This window comes from Hyla sarda, unplaced genomic scaffold (assembly GCF_029499605.1).
Source record: "Hyla sarda isolate aHylSar1 unplaced genomic scaffold, aHylSar1.hap1 scaffold_908, whole genome shotgun sequence".
Taxonomy (NCBI): Eukaryota; Metazoa; Chordata; class Amphibia; order Anura; family Hylidae; genus Hyla; species Hyla sarda.
The window spans coordinates 41,029-54,802 of record NW_026610936.1 but is presented as its reverse complement, the minus strand read 5'-3'; the positions used below and the strand labels follow the sequence as shown (position 1 = coordinate 54,802).

At 46.1% G+C, this 13,774-nt stretch overlaps 6 non-coding genes across 6 annotated transcripts; all 6 read left to right on the top strand.

Moving 5' to 3' along the window:
- Nucleotides 1–1,663: 1,663 nt before the first annotated feature.
- On the top strand, nt 1,664–1,854 carry LOC130349019 (U2 spliceosomal RNA). Its single transcript, XR_008886453.1, has one exon. It is a non-coding gene; the product is annotated as a U2 spliceosomal RNA (small nuclear RNA).
- Nucleotides 1,855–3,939: 2,085 nt separating this feature from the next.
- Nucleotides 3,940–4,130, top strand: LOC130349018 (U2 spliceosomal RNA). The gene has a single exon (XR_008886452.1). It is a non-coding gene; the product is annotated as a U2 spliceosomal RNA (small nuclear RNA).
- A 2,091-nt stretch (nt 4,131–6,221) lies between these two features.
- On the top strand, nt 6,222–6,412 carry LOC130349017 (U2 spliceosomal RNA). Its single transcript, XR_008886451.1, has one exon. It is a non-coding gene; the product is annotated as a U2 spliceosomal RNA (small nuclear RNA).
- Nucleotides 6,413–8,489: 2,077 nt separating this feature from the next.
- On the top strand, nt 8,490–8,680 carry LOC130349015 (U2 spliceosomal RNA). The gene has a single exon (XR_008886450.1). It is a non-coding gene; the product is annotated as a U2 spliceosomal RNA (small nuclear RNA).
- A 2,084-nt stretch (nt 8,681–10,764) lies between these two features.
- Nucleotides 10,765–10,955, top strand: LOC130349013 (U2 spliceosomal RNA). Its single transcript, XR_008886448.1, has one exon. It is a non-coding gene; the product is annotated as a U2 spliceosomal RNA (small nuclear RNA).
- Nucleotides 10,956–13,045: 2,090 nt separating this feature from the next.
- Nucleotides 13,046–13,236, top strand: LOC130349012 (U2 spliceosomal RNA). The gene has a single exon (XR_008886447.1). It is a non-coding gene; the product is annotated as a U2 spliceosomal RNA (small nuclear RNA).
- Nucleotides 13,237–13,774: the final 538 nt, after the last annotated feature.

Genomic DNA, 13,774 nt, shown 5'->3' with positions numbered 1-13,774 from the left:
GTCTTTTTTCGACCGTACTAACTATGTAACTATGTAACATAACATGGGGGGGGGGGTCTCCTGGCTGTTCACACAGGTGTGTCATTGCTGTACATTGACCATGCATTGCTTCTGTGGTATTGCAAAGGCAAAGACAAATGCTTCCAGCCATCCATTGCACTAATGGATTGGTCATCAGCTGGCTGTCTATGTCCCGCATCAATATAGACCAAAGTACAGAGGGTTAGGCTATGCTATTGTGCACCTACCTGATGCATCAGAAGGTGCGAGGCCCTTGCTAAATTCTGTGCACAGACTTTGAGATCTATACTTTAGACTGTATCTAAACCTGCTCCAACATGGACTGACATTCTGGCCTACTTTCAGCCGATGCGACTTGTCTGTCGCTGAACAGTCGCTTTTTATGTATTCAGCACCTATGTATAATGTTGTAAAAATGCTCAAGAAGCTAAAGTCGCAGAAATGTCACACATATTTGGCCTGCAACTTTCTGTGCGACAAATTCAGACAGGAAAAATCAGTATAAATCCTTAGAAAATTATCCCCCAGTGTCTCCATCTGCTGGCGGTATTGAATAAGCATTGCTGCACTGATGGGGTATGCATTAGACGAAAAAAAAGAAGAAAAAGAAGAATAATACGCCCAGAAAAGAGGCGAAAAGGAGAAAAACGTAAAAAAACGTGAAAAAAAAGTAAGAGGAAGAGAAGGGAAAAAAAGGTGGAAATGGGTTTAAAAGTGATTTCGGCGGAGAATATATATATATATATATATATATATATATATATATATACGCGCACACACACACATATATATAAACGTATTCTCCGTTGAGATATTGCAGCCGCTGCTGTGTCCAGGCCCAGGAGCCTTAGCACTGTGCTGTGATGTCACTCAATACCACTGACATCACTAGGTGTAAACAACATCTCTCCTTTGCTGTGTATGTGACTATGGAGCTGTTTGGTGATGTCGTCTATTATGGCCTTCATAGAAGCAACAGGAGATTGTTGCATCCATCTAGAACCCTCAGAACTACAGTGCTATGATGTCACTCACTTCCACAGGCCTTGCAGAGTGTAAACAACAACAACCCAGCTTTGTTGTGTATGTAACCATAGGGATTTGTGATGTCACCTAGAACCTTCACAGCAGCGACAGCTTTATGAGGAGCATCAGCACTGCTCTGCCTGAGCAGAACCATCACCGCCATAGGTTGTCAAATAACCCGGATTTAACCCACACAGGTAAGTCCAATGGGGTGCAGGCATGTCCTCTATGCTTACAGCTTCCCGTGGGTGTTGGTTTGATACCGTTTGGGGACAGCCAAGGAGGCATCTGCAGGCAACAAAGGTAGGTGTGTGCTTGTGTGTGTGTTTCCTATGCAGATCCTAAGCCCAGTGTCACATGCAAGTAGGAGGAGTAAGAAGGGTTCCTGGCAAATCCGGGTTATGGATTGCATTTAAAAAGGCCCCGTGGGAGTGCAATGGGCCCCTGTCTTGCTGCTTAGCAATAATGGTATGGGTTTAGGTTCTGCTGTGTGTACTGGTGGTTGACTGCCCCCCAGCCCAGAGTGTGCATGGAAAATTGTCTGGCAGCCTCCCTGACAGCAAGCAGTGATAGTGCCCATGAAGGGGACCTTGTTGGGCCCGCCCCTTTCACGGTTATCGCTTCTCGGCCTTTTGGCTAAGATCAAGTGTAGTATCTGTTCTTATCAGTTTAATATCTGATACGTCCCCTATCTGGGGACCATATATTAAATGGATTTTTGAGAACGGGGGCCGATTTCGAAGCTTGCTTCCGTCGCCCTATGCATTGACCCGATATGGCAGTATCTTCGGGTACAGTGCACCACCCCCTTACAGGGTTAAAAAGAAAGATTCCTACTTTCATTGCTACCTGCTTGCTGGCTAGCCAGCTAGCCAGCCCTGTGGGCCTTGCTGCTGCAGCCAAAAAACAAAAGGTGGTGCTGCTGCTGCTGCTTCTGCTGCTTCTGCTTGTGTCTGGCCGCTGTTGGAGCGTCCAGGCACAGGACTTCTGCTGCTGCTGACTAAATGGCCTCCTTAATTGGATAATTTGAGTAGCCAGCACACCTGTGCAGGTAGGGCATGACATGATAGGCAGCTGCCTTGATAGCGGGTGGGTGCTGAATGTTCCTAATTGACAAAATAAGATTAATGCTTATGAAGAAATATAAAATCTCATCCCTTCCCCAATATCGCGCCACACCCCTACCCCTTAATTCCCTGGTTGAACTTGATGGACATATGTCTTTTTTCGACCGTACTAACTATGTAACTATGTAACATAACATGGGGGGGGGGGGGGGGTCTCCTGGCTGTTCACACAGGTGTGTCATTGCTGTACATTGACCATGCATTGCTTCTGTGGTATTGCAAAGGCAAAGACAAATGCTTCCAGCCATCCATTGCACTAATGGATTGGTCATCAGCTGGCTGTCTATGTCCCGCATCAATATAGACCAAAGTACAGAGGGTTAGGCTATGCTATTGTGCACCTACCTGATGCATCAGAAGGTGCGAGGCCCTTGCTAAATTCTGTGCACAGACTTTGAGATCTATACTTTAGACTGTATCTAAACCTGCTCCAACATGGACTGACATTCTGGCCTACTTTCAGCCGATGCGACTTGTCTGTCGCTGAACAGTCGCTTTTTATGTATTCAGCACCTATGTATAATGTTGTAAAAATGCTCTAGAAGCTAAAGTCGCAGAAATGTCACACATATTTGGCCTGCAACTTTCTGTGCGACAAATTCAGACAGGAAAAATCAGTATAAATCCTTAGAAAATTATCCCCCAGTGTCTCCATCTGCTGGCGGTATTGAATAAGCATTGCTGCACTGATGGGGTATGCATTAGACGGAAAAAAAGAAGAAAAAGAAGAATAATACGCCCAGAAAAGAGGCGAAAAGGAGAAAAACGTAAAAAAACGTGAAAAAAAAGTAAGAGGAAGAGAAGGGAAAAAAAGGTGGAAATGGGTTTAAAAGTGATTTCGGCGGAGAAATATATATATATATATATATATATATATATATATATATATATACGCGCACACACACACATATATATAAACGTATTCTCCGTTGAGATATTGCAGCCGCTGCTGTGTCCAGGCCCAGGAGCCTTAGCACTGTGCTGTGATGTCACTCAATACCACTGACATCACTAGGTGTAAACAACATCTCTCCTTTGCTGTGTATGTGACTATGGAGCTGTTTGGTGATGTCGTCTATTATGGCCTTCATAGAAGCAACAGGAGATTGTTGCATCCATCTAGAACCCTCAGAACTACAGTGCTATGATGTCACTCACTTCCACAGGCCTTGCAGAGTGTAAACAACAACAACCCAGCTTTGTTGTGTATGTAACCATAGGGATTTGTGATGTCACCTAGAACCTTCACAGCAGCGACAGCTTTATGAGGAGCATCAGCACTGCTCTGCCTGAGCAGAACCATCACCGCCATAGGTTGTCAAATAACCCGGATTTAACCCACACAGGTAAGTCCAATGGGGTGCAGGCATGTCCTCTATGCTTACAGCTTCCCGTGGGTGTTGGTTTGATACCGTTTGGGGACAGCCAAGGAGGCATCTGCAGGCAACAAAGGTAGGTGTGTGCTTGTGTGTGTGTTTCCTATGCAGATCCTAAGCCCAGTGTCACATGCAAGTAGGAGGAGTAAGAAGGGTTCCTGGCAAATCCGGGTTATGGATTGCATTTAAAAAGGCCCCGTGGGAGTGCAATGGGCCCCTGTCTTGCTGCTTAGCAATAATGGTATGGGTTTAGGTTCTGCTGTGTGTACTGGTGGTTGACTGCCCCCCAGCCCAGAGTGTGCATGGAAAATTGTCTGGCAGCCTCCCTGACAGCAAGCAGTGATAGTGCCCATGAAGGGGACCTTGTTGGGCCCGCCCCTTTCACGGTTATCGCTTCTCGGCCTTTTGGCTAAGATCAAGTGTAGTATCTGTTCTTATCAGTTTAATATCTGATACGTCCCCTATCTGGGGACCATATATTAAATGGATTTTTGAGAACGGGGGCCGATTTCGAAGCTTGCTTCCGTCGCCCTATGCATTGACCCGATATGGCAGTATCTTCGGGTACAGTGCACCACCCCCTTACAGGGTTAAAAAGAAAGATTCCTACTTTCATTGCTACCTGCTTGCTGGCTAGCCAGCTAGCCAGCCCTGTGGGCCTTGCTGCTGCAGCCCAAAAACAAAAGGTGGTGCTGCTGCTGCTGCTTCTGCTGCTTCTGCTTGTGTCTGGCCGCTGTTGGAGCGTCCAGGCACAGGACTTCTGCTGCTGCTGACTAAATGGCCTCCTTAATTGGATCATTTGAGTAGCCAGCACACCTGTGCAGGTAGGGCATGACATGATAGGCAGCTGCCTTGATAGCGGGTGGGTGCTGAATGTTCCTAATTGACAAAATAAGATTAATGCTTATGAAGAAATATAAAATCTCATCCCTTCCCCAATATCGCGCCACACCCCTACCCCTTAATTCCCTGGTTGAACTTGATGGACATATGTCTTTTTTCGACCGTACTAACTATGTAACTATGTAACATAACATGGGGGGGGGGGGGGGGGGTCTCCTGGCTGTTCACACAGGTGTGTCATTGCTGTACATTGACCATGCATTGCTTCTGTGGTATTGCAAAGGCAAAGACAAATGCTTCCAGCCATCCATTGCACTAATGGATTGGTCATCAGCTGGCTGTCTATGTCCCGCATCAATATAGACCAAAGTACAGAGGGTTAGGCTATGCTATTGTGCACCTACCTGATGCATCAGAAGGTGCGAGGCCCTTGCTAAATTCTGTGCACAGACTTTGAGATCTATACTTTAGACTGTATCTAAACCTGCTCCAACATGGACTGACATTCTGGCCTACTTTCAGCCGATGCGACTTGTCTGTCGCTGAACAGTCGCTTTTTATGTATTCAGCACCTATGTATAATGTTGTAAAAATGCTCTAGAAGCTAAAGTCGCAGAAATGTCACACATATTTGGCCTGCAACTTTCTGTGCGACAAATTCAGACAGGAAAAATCAGTATAAATCCTTAGAAAATTATCCCCCAGTGTCTCCATCTGCTGGCGGTATTGAATAAGCATTGCTGCACTGATGGGGTATGCATTAGACGGAAAAAAAGAAGAAAAAGAAGAATAATACGCCCAGAAAAGAGGCGAAAAGGAGAAAAACGTAAAAAAACGTGAAAAAAAAGTAAGAGGAAGAGAAGGGAAAAAAAGGTGGAAATGGGTTTAAAAGTGATTTCGGCGGAGAAATATATATATATATATATATATATATATATATATATATATATATATACGCGCACACACACACATATATATAAACGTATTCTCCGTTGAGATATTGCAGCCGCTGCTGTGTCCAGGCCCAGGAGCCTTAGCACTGTGCTGTGATGTCACTCAATACCACTGACATCACTAGGTGTAAACAACATCTCTCCTTTGCTGTGTATGTGACTATGGAGCTGTTTGGTGATGTCGTCTATTATGGCCTTCATAGAAGCAACAGGAGATTGTTGCATCCATCTAGAACCCTCAGAACTACAGTGCTATGATGTCACTCACTTCCACAGGCCTTGCAGAGTGTAAACAACAACAACCCAGCTTTGTTGTGTATGTAACCATAGGGATTTGTGATGTCACCTAGAACCTTCACAGCAGCGACAGCTTTATGAGGAGCATCAGCACTGCTCTGCCTGAGCAGAACCATCACCGCCATAGGTTGTCAAATAACCCGGATTTAACCCACACAGGTAAGTCCAATGGGGTGCAGGCATGTCCTCTATGCTTACAGCTTCCCGTGGGTGTTGGTTTGATACCGTTTGGGGACAGCCAAGGAGGCATCTGCAGGCAACAAAGGTAGGTGTGTGCTTGTGTGTGTGTTTCCTATGCAGATCCTAAGCCCAGTGTCACATGCAAGTAGGAGGAGTAAGAAGGGTTCCTGGCAAATCCGGGTTATGGATTGCATTTAAAAAGGCCCCGTGGGAGTGCAATGGGCCCCTGTCTTGCTGCTTAGCAATAATGGTATGGGTTTAGGTTCTGCTGTGTGTACTGGTGGTTGACTGCCCCCCAGCCCAGAGTGTGCATGGAAAATTGTCTGGCAGCCTCCCTGACAGCAAGCAGTGATAGTGCCCATGAAGGGGACCTTGTTGGGCCCGCCCCTTTCACGGTTATCGCTTCTCGGCCTTTTGGCTAAGATCAAGTGTAGTATCTGTTCTTATCAGTTTAATATCTGATACGTCCCCTATCTGGGGACCATATATTAAATGGATTTTTGAGAACGGGGGCCGATTTCGAAGCTTGCTTCCGTCGCCCTATGCATTGACCCGATATGGCAGTATCTTCGGGTACAGTGCACCACCCCCTTACAGGGTTAAAAAGAAAGATTCCTACTTTCATTGCTACCTGCTTGCTGGCTAGCCAGCTAGCCAGCCCTGTGGGCCTTGCTGCTGCAGCCAAAAAACAAAAGGTGGTGCTGCTGCTGCTGCTTCTGCTGCTTCTGCTTGTGTCTGGCCGCTGTTGGAGCGTCCAGGCACAGGACTTCTGCTGCTGCTGACTAAATGGCCTCCTTAATTGGATCATTTGAGTAGCCAGCACACCTGTGCAGGTAGGGCATGACATGATAGGCAGCTGCCTTGATAGCGGGTGGGTGCTGAATGTTCCTAAATGACAAAATAAGATTAATGCTTATGAAGAAATATAAAATCTCATCCCTTCCCCAATATCGCGCCACACCCCTACCCCTTAATTCCCTGGTTGAACTTGATGGACATATGTCTTTTTTCGACCGTACTAACTATGTAACTATGTAACATAACATGGGGGGGGGGGGGGTCTCCTGGCTGTTCACACAGGTGTGTCATTGCTGTACATTGACCATGCATTGCTTCTGTGGTATTGCAAAGGCAAAGACAAATGCTTCCAGCCATCCATTGCACTAATGGATTGGTCATCAGCTGGCTGTCTATGTCCCGCATCAATATAGACCAAAGTACAGAGGGTTAGGCTATGCTATTGTGCACCTACCTGATGCATCAGAAGGTGCGAGGCCCTTGCTAAATTCTGTGCACAGACTTTGAGATCTATACTTTAGACTGTATCTAAACCTGCTCCAACATGGACTGACATTCTGGCCTACTTTCAGCCGATGCGACTTGTCTGTCGCTGAACAGTCGCTTTTTATGTATTCAGCACCTATGTATAATGTTGTAAAAATGCTCTAGAAGCTAAAGTCGCAGAAATGTCACACATATTTGGCCTGCAACTTTCTGTGCGACAAATTCAGACAGGAAAAATCAGTATAAATCCTTAGAAAATTATCCCCCAGTGTCTCCTTCTGCTGGCGGTATTGAATAAGCATTGCTGCACTGATGGGGTATGCATTAGACGAAAAAAAAGAAGAAAAAGAAGAATAATACGCCCAGAAAAGAGGCGAAAAGGAGAAAAACGTAAAAAAACGTGAAAAAAAAGTAAGAGGAAGAGAAGGGAAAAAAAGGTGGAAATGGGTTTAAAAGTGATTTCGGCGGAGAAATATATATATATATATATATATATATATATATATATACGCGCACACACACACATATATATAAACGTATTCTCCGTTGAGATATTGCAGCCGCTGCTGTGTCCAGGCCCAGGAGCCTTAGCACTGTGCTGTGATGTCACTCAATACCACTGACATCACTAGGTGTAAACAACATCTCTCCTTTGCTGTGTATGTGACTATGGAGCTGTTTGGTGATGTCGTCTATTATGGCCTTCATAGAAGCAACAGGAGATTGTTGCATCCATCTAGAACCCTCAGAACTACAGTGCTATGATGTCACTCACTTCCACAGGCCTTGCAGAGTGTAAACAACAACAACCCAGCTTTGTTGTGTATGTAACCATAGGGATTTGTGATGTCACCTAGAACCTTCACAGCAGCGACAGCTTTATGAGGAGCATCAGCACTGCTCTGCCTGAGCAGAACCATCACCGCCATAGGTTGTCAAATAACCCGGATTTAACCCACACAGGTAAGTCCAATGGGGTGCAGGCATGTCCTCTATGCTTACAGCTTCCCGTGGGTGTTGGTTTGATACCGTTTGGGGACAGCCAAGGAGGCATCTGCAGGCAACAAAGGTAGGTGTGTGCTTGTGTGTGTGTTTCCTATGCAGATCCTAAGCCCAGTGTCACATGCAAGTAGGAGGAGTAAGAAGGGTTCCTGGCAAATCCGGGTTATGGATTGCATTTAAAAAGGCCCCGTGGGAGTGCAATGGGCCCCTGTCTTGCTGCTTAGCAATAATGGTATGGGTTTAGGTTCTGCTGTGTGTACTGGTGGTTGACTGCCCCCCAGCCCAGAGTGTGCATGGAAAATTGTCTGGCAGCCTCCCTGACAGCAAGCAGTGATAGTGCCCATGAAGGGGACCTTGTTGGGCCCGCCCCTTTCACGGTTATCGCTTCTCGGCCTTTTGGCTAAGATCAAGTGTAGTATCTGTTCTTATCAGTTTAATATCTGATACGTCCCCTATCTGGGGACCATATATTAAATGGATTTTTGAGAACGGGGGCCGATTTCGAAGCTTGCTTCCGTCGCCCTATGCATTGACCCGATATGGCAGTATCTTCGGGTACAGTGCACCACCCCCTTACAGGGTTAAAAAGAAAGATTCCTACTTTCATTGCTACCTGCTTGCTGGCTAGCCAGCTAGCCAGCCCTGTGGGCCTTGCTGCTGCAGCCAAAAAACAAAAGGTGGTGCTGCTGCTGCTGCTTCTGCTGCTTCTGCTTGTGTCTGGCCGCTGTTGGAGCGTCCAGGCACAGGACTTCTGCTGCTGCTGACTAAATGGCCTCCTTAATTGGATCATTTGAGTAGCCAGCACACCTGTGCAGGTAGGGCATGACATGATAGGCAGCTGCCTTGATAGCGGGTGGGTGCTGAATGTTCCTAAATGACAAAATAAGATTAATGCTTATGAAGAAATATAAAATCTCATCCCTTCCCCAATATCGCGCCACACCCCTACCCCTTAATTCCCTGGTTGAACTTGATGGACATATGTCTTTTTTCGACCGTACTAACTATGTAACTATGTAACATAACATGGGGGGGGGGGGGGGGGGGTCTCCTGGCTGTTCACACAGGTGTGTCATTGCTGTACATTGACCATGCATTGCTTCTGTGGTATTGCAAAGGCAAAGACAAATGCTTCCAGCCATCCATTGCACTAATGGATTGGTCATCAGCTGGCTGTCTATGTCCCGCATCAATATAGACCAAAGTACAGAGGGTTAGGCTATGCTATTGTGCACCTACCTGATGCATCAGAAGGTGCGAGGCCCTTGCTAAATTCTGTGCACAGACTTTGAGATCTATACTTTAGACTGTATCTAAACCTGCTCCAACATGGACTGACATTCTGGCCTACTTTCAGCCGATGCGACTTGTCTGTCGCTGAACAGTCGCTTTTTATGTATTCAGCACCTATGTATAATGTTGTAAAAATGCTCTAGAAGCTAAAGTCGCAGAAATGTCACACATATTTGGCCTGCAACTTTCTGTGCGACAAATTCAGACAGGAAAAATCAGTATAAATCCTTAGAAAATTATCCCCCAGTGTCTCCTTCTGCTGGCGGTATTGAATAAGCATTGCTGCACTGATGGGGTATGCATTAGACGAAAAAAAAGAAGAAAAAGAAGAATAATACGCCCAGAAAAGAGGCGAAAAGGAGAAAAACGTAAAAAAACGTGAAAAAAAAGTAAGAGGAAGAGAAGGGAAAAAAAGGTGGAAATGGGTTTAAAAGTGATTTCGGCGGAGAAATATATATATATATATATATATATATATATATATATATACGCGCACACACACACATATATATAAACGTATTCTCTGTTGAGATATTGCAGCCGCTGCTGTGTCCAGGCCCAGGAGCCTTAGCACTGTGCTGTGATGTCACTCAATACCACTGACATCACTAGGTGTAAACAACATCTCTCCTTTGCTGTGTATGTGACTATGGAGCTGTTTGGTGATGTCGTCTATTATGGCCTTCATAGAAGCAACAGGAGATTGTTGCATCCATCTAGAACCCTCAGAACTACAGTGCTATGATGTCACTCACTTCCACAGGCCTTGCAGAGTGTAAACAACAACAACCCAGCTTTGTTGTGTATGTAACCATAGGGATTTGTGATGTCACCTAGAACCTTCACAGCAGCGACAGCTTTATGAGGAGCATCAGCACTGCTCTGCCTGAGCAGAACCATCACCGCCATAGGTTGTCAAATAACCCGGATTTAACCCACACAGGTAAGTCCAATGGGGTGCAGGCATGTCCTCTATGCTTACAGCTTCCCGTGGGTGTTGGTTTGATACCGTTTGGGGACAGCCAAGGAGGCATCTGCAGGCAACAAAGGTAGGTGTGTGCTTGTGTGTGTGTTTCCTATGCAGATCCTAAGCCCAGTGTCACATGCAAGTAGGAGGAGTAAGAAGGGTTCCTGGCAAATCCGGGTTATGGATTGCATTTAAAAAGGCCCCGTGGGAGTGCAATGGGCCCCTGTCTTGCTGCTTAGCAATAATGGTATGGGTTTAGGTTCTGCTGTGTGTACTGGTGGTTGACTGCCCCCCAGCCCAGAGTGTGCATGGAAAATTGTCTGGCAGCCTCCCTGACAGCAAGCAGTGATAGTGCCCATGAAGGGGACCTTGTTGGGCCCGCCCCTTTCACGGTTATCGCTTCTCGGCCTTTTGGCTAAGATCAAGTGTAGTATCTGTTCTTATCAGTTTAATATCTGATACGTCCCCTATCTGGGGACCATATATTAAATGGATTTTTGAGAACGGGGGCCGATTTCGAAGCTTGCTTCCGTCGCCCTATGCATTGACCCGATATGGCAGTATCTTCGGGTACAGTGCACCACCCCCTTACAGGGTTAAAAAGAAAGATTCCTACTTTCATTGCTACCTGCTTGCTGGCTAGCCAGCTAGCCAGCCCTGTGGGCCTTGCTGCTGCAGCCAAAAAAAACAAAAGGTGGTGCTGCTGCTGCTGCTTCTGCTGCTTCTGCTTGTGTCTGGCCGCTGTTGGAGCGTCCAGGCACAGGACTTCTGCTGCTGCTGACTAAATGGCCTCCTTAATTGGATCATTTGAGTAGCCAGCACACCTGTGCAGGTAGGGCATGACATGATAGGCAGCTGCCTTGATAGCGGGTGGGTGCTGAATGTTCCTAAATGACAAAATAAGATTAATGCTTATGAAGAAATATAAAATCTCATCCCTTCCCCAATATCGCGCCACACCCCTACCCCTTAATTCCCTGGTTGAACTTGATGGACATATGTCTTTTTTCGACCGTACTAACTATGTAACTATGTAACATAACATGGGGGGGGGGGGGGGTCTCCTGGCTGTTCACACAGGTGTGTCATTGCTGTACATTGACCATGCATTGCTTCTGTGGTATTGCAAAGGCAAAGACAAATGCTTCCAGCCATCCATTGCACTAATGGATTGGTCATCAGCTGGCTGTCTATGTCCCGCATCAATATAGACCAAAGTACAGAGGGTTAGGCTATGCTATTGTGCACCTACCTGATGCATCAGAAGGTGCGAGGCCCTTGCTAAATTCTGTGCACAGACTTTGAGATCTATACTTTAGACTGTATCTAAACCTGCTCCAACATGGACTGACATTCTGGCCTACTTTCAGCCGATGCGACTTGTCTGTCGCTGAACAGTCGCTTTTTATGTATTCAGCACCTATGTATAATGTTGTAAAAATGCTCTAGAAGCTAAAGTCGCAGAAATGTCACACATATTTGGCCTGCAACTTTCTGTGCGACAAATTCAGACAGGAAAAATCAGTATAAATCCTTAGAAAATTATCCCCCAGTGTCTCCTTCTGCTGGCGGTATTGAATAAGCATTGCTGCACTGATGGGGTATGCATTAGACGAAAAAAAAGAAGAAAAAGAAGAATAATACGCCCAGAAAAGAGGCGAAAAGGAGAAAAACGTAAAAAAACGTGAAAAAAAAGTAAGAGGAAGAGAAGGGAAAAAAAGGTGGAAATGGGTTTAAAAGTGATTTCGGCGGAGAAATATATATATATATATATATATATATATATATATATATATATATATACGCGCACACACACACATATATATAAACGTATTCTCCGTTGAGATATTGCAGCCGCTGCTGTGTCCAGGCCCAGGAGCCTTAGCACTGTGCTGTGATGTCACTCAATACCACTGACATCACTAGGTGTAAACAACATCTCTCCTTTGCTGTGTATGTGACTATGGAGCTGTTTGGTGATGTCGTCTATTATGGCCTTCATAGAAGCAACAGGAGATTGTTGCATCCATCTAGAACCCTCAGAACTACAGTGCTATGATGTCACTCACTTCCACAGGCCTTGCAGAGTGTAAACAACAACAACCCAGCTTTGTTGTGTATGTAACCATAGGGATTTGTGATGTCACCTAGAACCTTCACAGCAGCGACAGCTTTATGAGGAGCATCAGCACTGCTCTGCCTGAGCAGAACCATCACCGCCATAGGTTGTCAAATAACCCGGATTTAACCCACACAGGTAAGTCCAATGGGGTGCAGGCATGTCCTCTATGCTTACAGCTTCCCGTGGGTGTTGGTTTGATACCGTTTGGGGACAGCCAAGGAGGCATCTGCAGGCAACAAAGGTAGGTGTGTGCTTGTGTGTGTGTTTCCTATGCAGATCCTAAGCCCAGTGTCACATGCAAGTAGGAGGAGTAAGAAGGGTTCCTGGCAAATCCGGGTTATGGATTGCATTTAAAAAGGCCCCGTGGGAGTGCAATGGGCCCCTGTCTTGCTGCTTAGCAATAATGGTATGGGTTTAGGTTCTGCTGTGTGTACTGGTGGTTGACTGCCCCCCAGCCCAGAGTGTGCATGGAAAATTGTCTGGCAGCCTCCCTGACAGCAAGCAGTGATAGTGCCCATGAAGGGGACCTTGTTGGGCCCGCCCCTTTCACGGTTATCGCTTCTCGGCCTTTTGGCTAAGATCAAGTGTAGTATCTGTTCTTATCAGTTTAATATCTGATACGTCCCCTATCTGGGGACCATATATTAAATGGATTTTTGAGAACGGGGGCCGATTTCGAAGCTTGCTTCCGTCGCCCTATGCATTGACCCGATATGGCAGTATCTTCGGGTACAGTGCACCACCCCCTTACAGGGTTAAAAAGAAAGATTCCTACTTTCATTGCTACCTGCTTGCTGGCTAGCCAGCTAGCCAGCCCTGTGGGCCTTGCTGCTGCAGCCAAAAAACAAAAGGTGGTGCTGCTGCTGCTGCTTCTGCTGCTTCTGCTTGTGTCTGGCCGCTGTTGGAGCGTCCAGGCACAGGACTTCTGCTGCTGCTGACTAAATGGCCTCCTTAATTGGATCATTTGAGTAGCCAGCACACCTGTGCAGGTAGGGCATGACATGATAGGCAGCTGCCTTGATAGCGGGTGGGTGCTGAATGTTCCTAAATGACAAAATAAGATTAATGCTTATGAAGAAATATAAAATCTCATCCCTTCCCCAATATCGCGCCACACCCCTACCCCTTAATTCCCTGGTTGAACTTGATGGACATATGTCTTTTTTCGACCGTACTAACTATGTAACTATGTAACATAACATGGGGGGGGGGGGGGGGGGGTCTCCTGGCTGTTCACACAGGTGTGTCATTGCTGTACATTGACCATGCATTGCTTCTGTGGT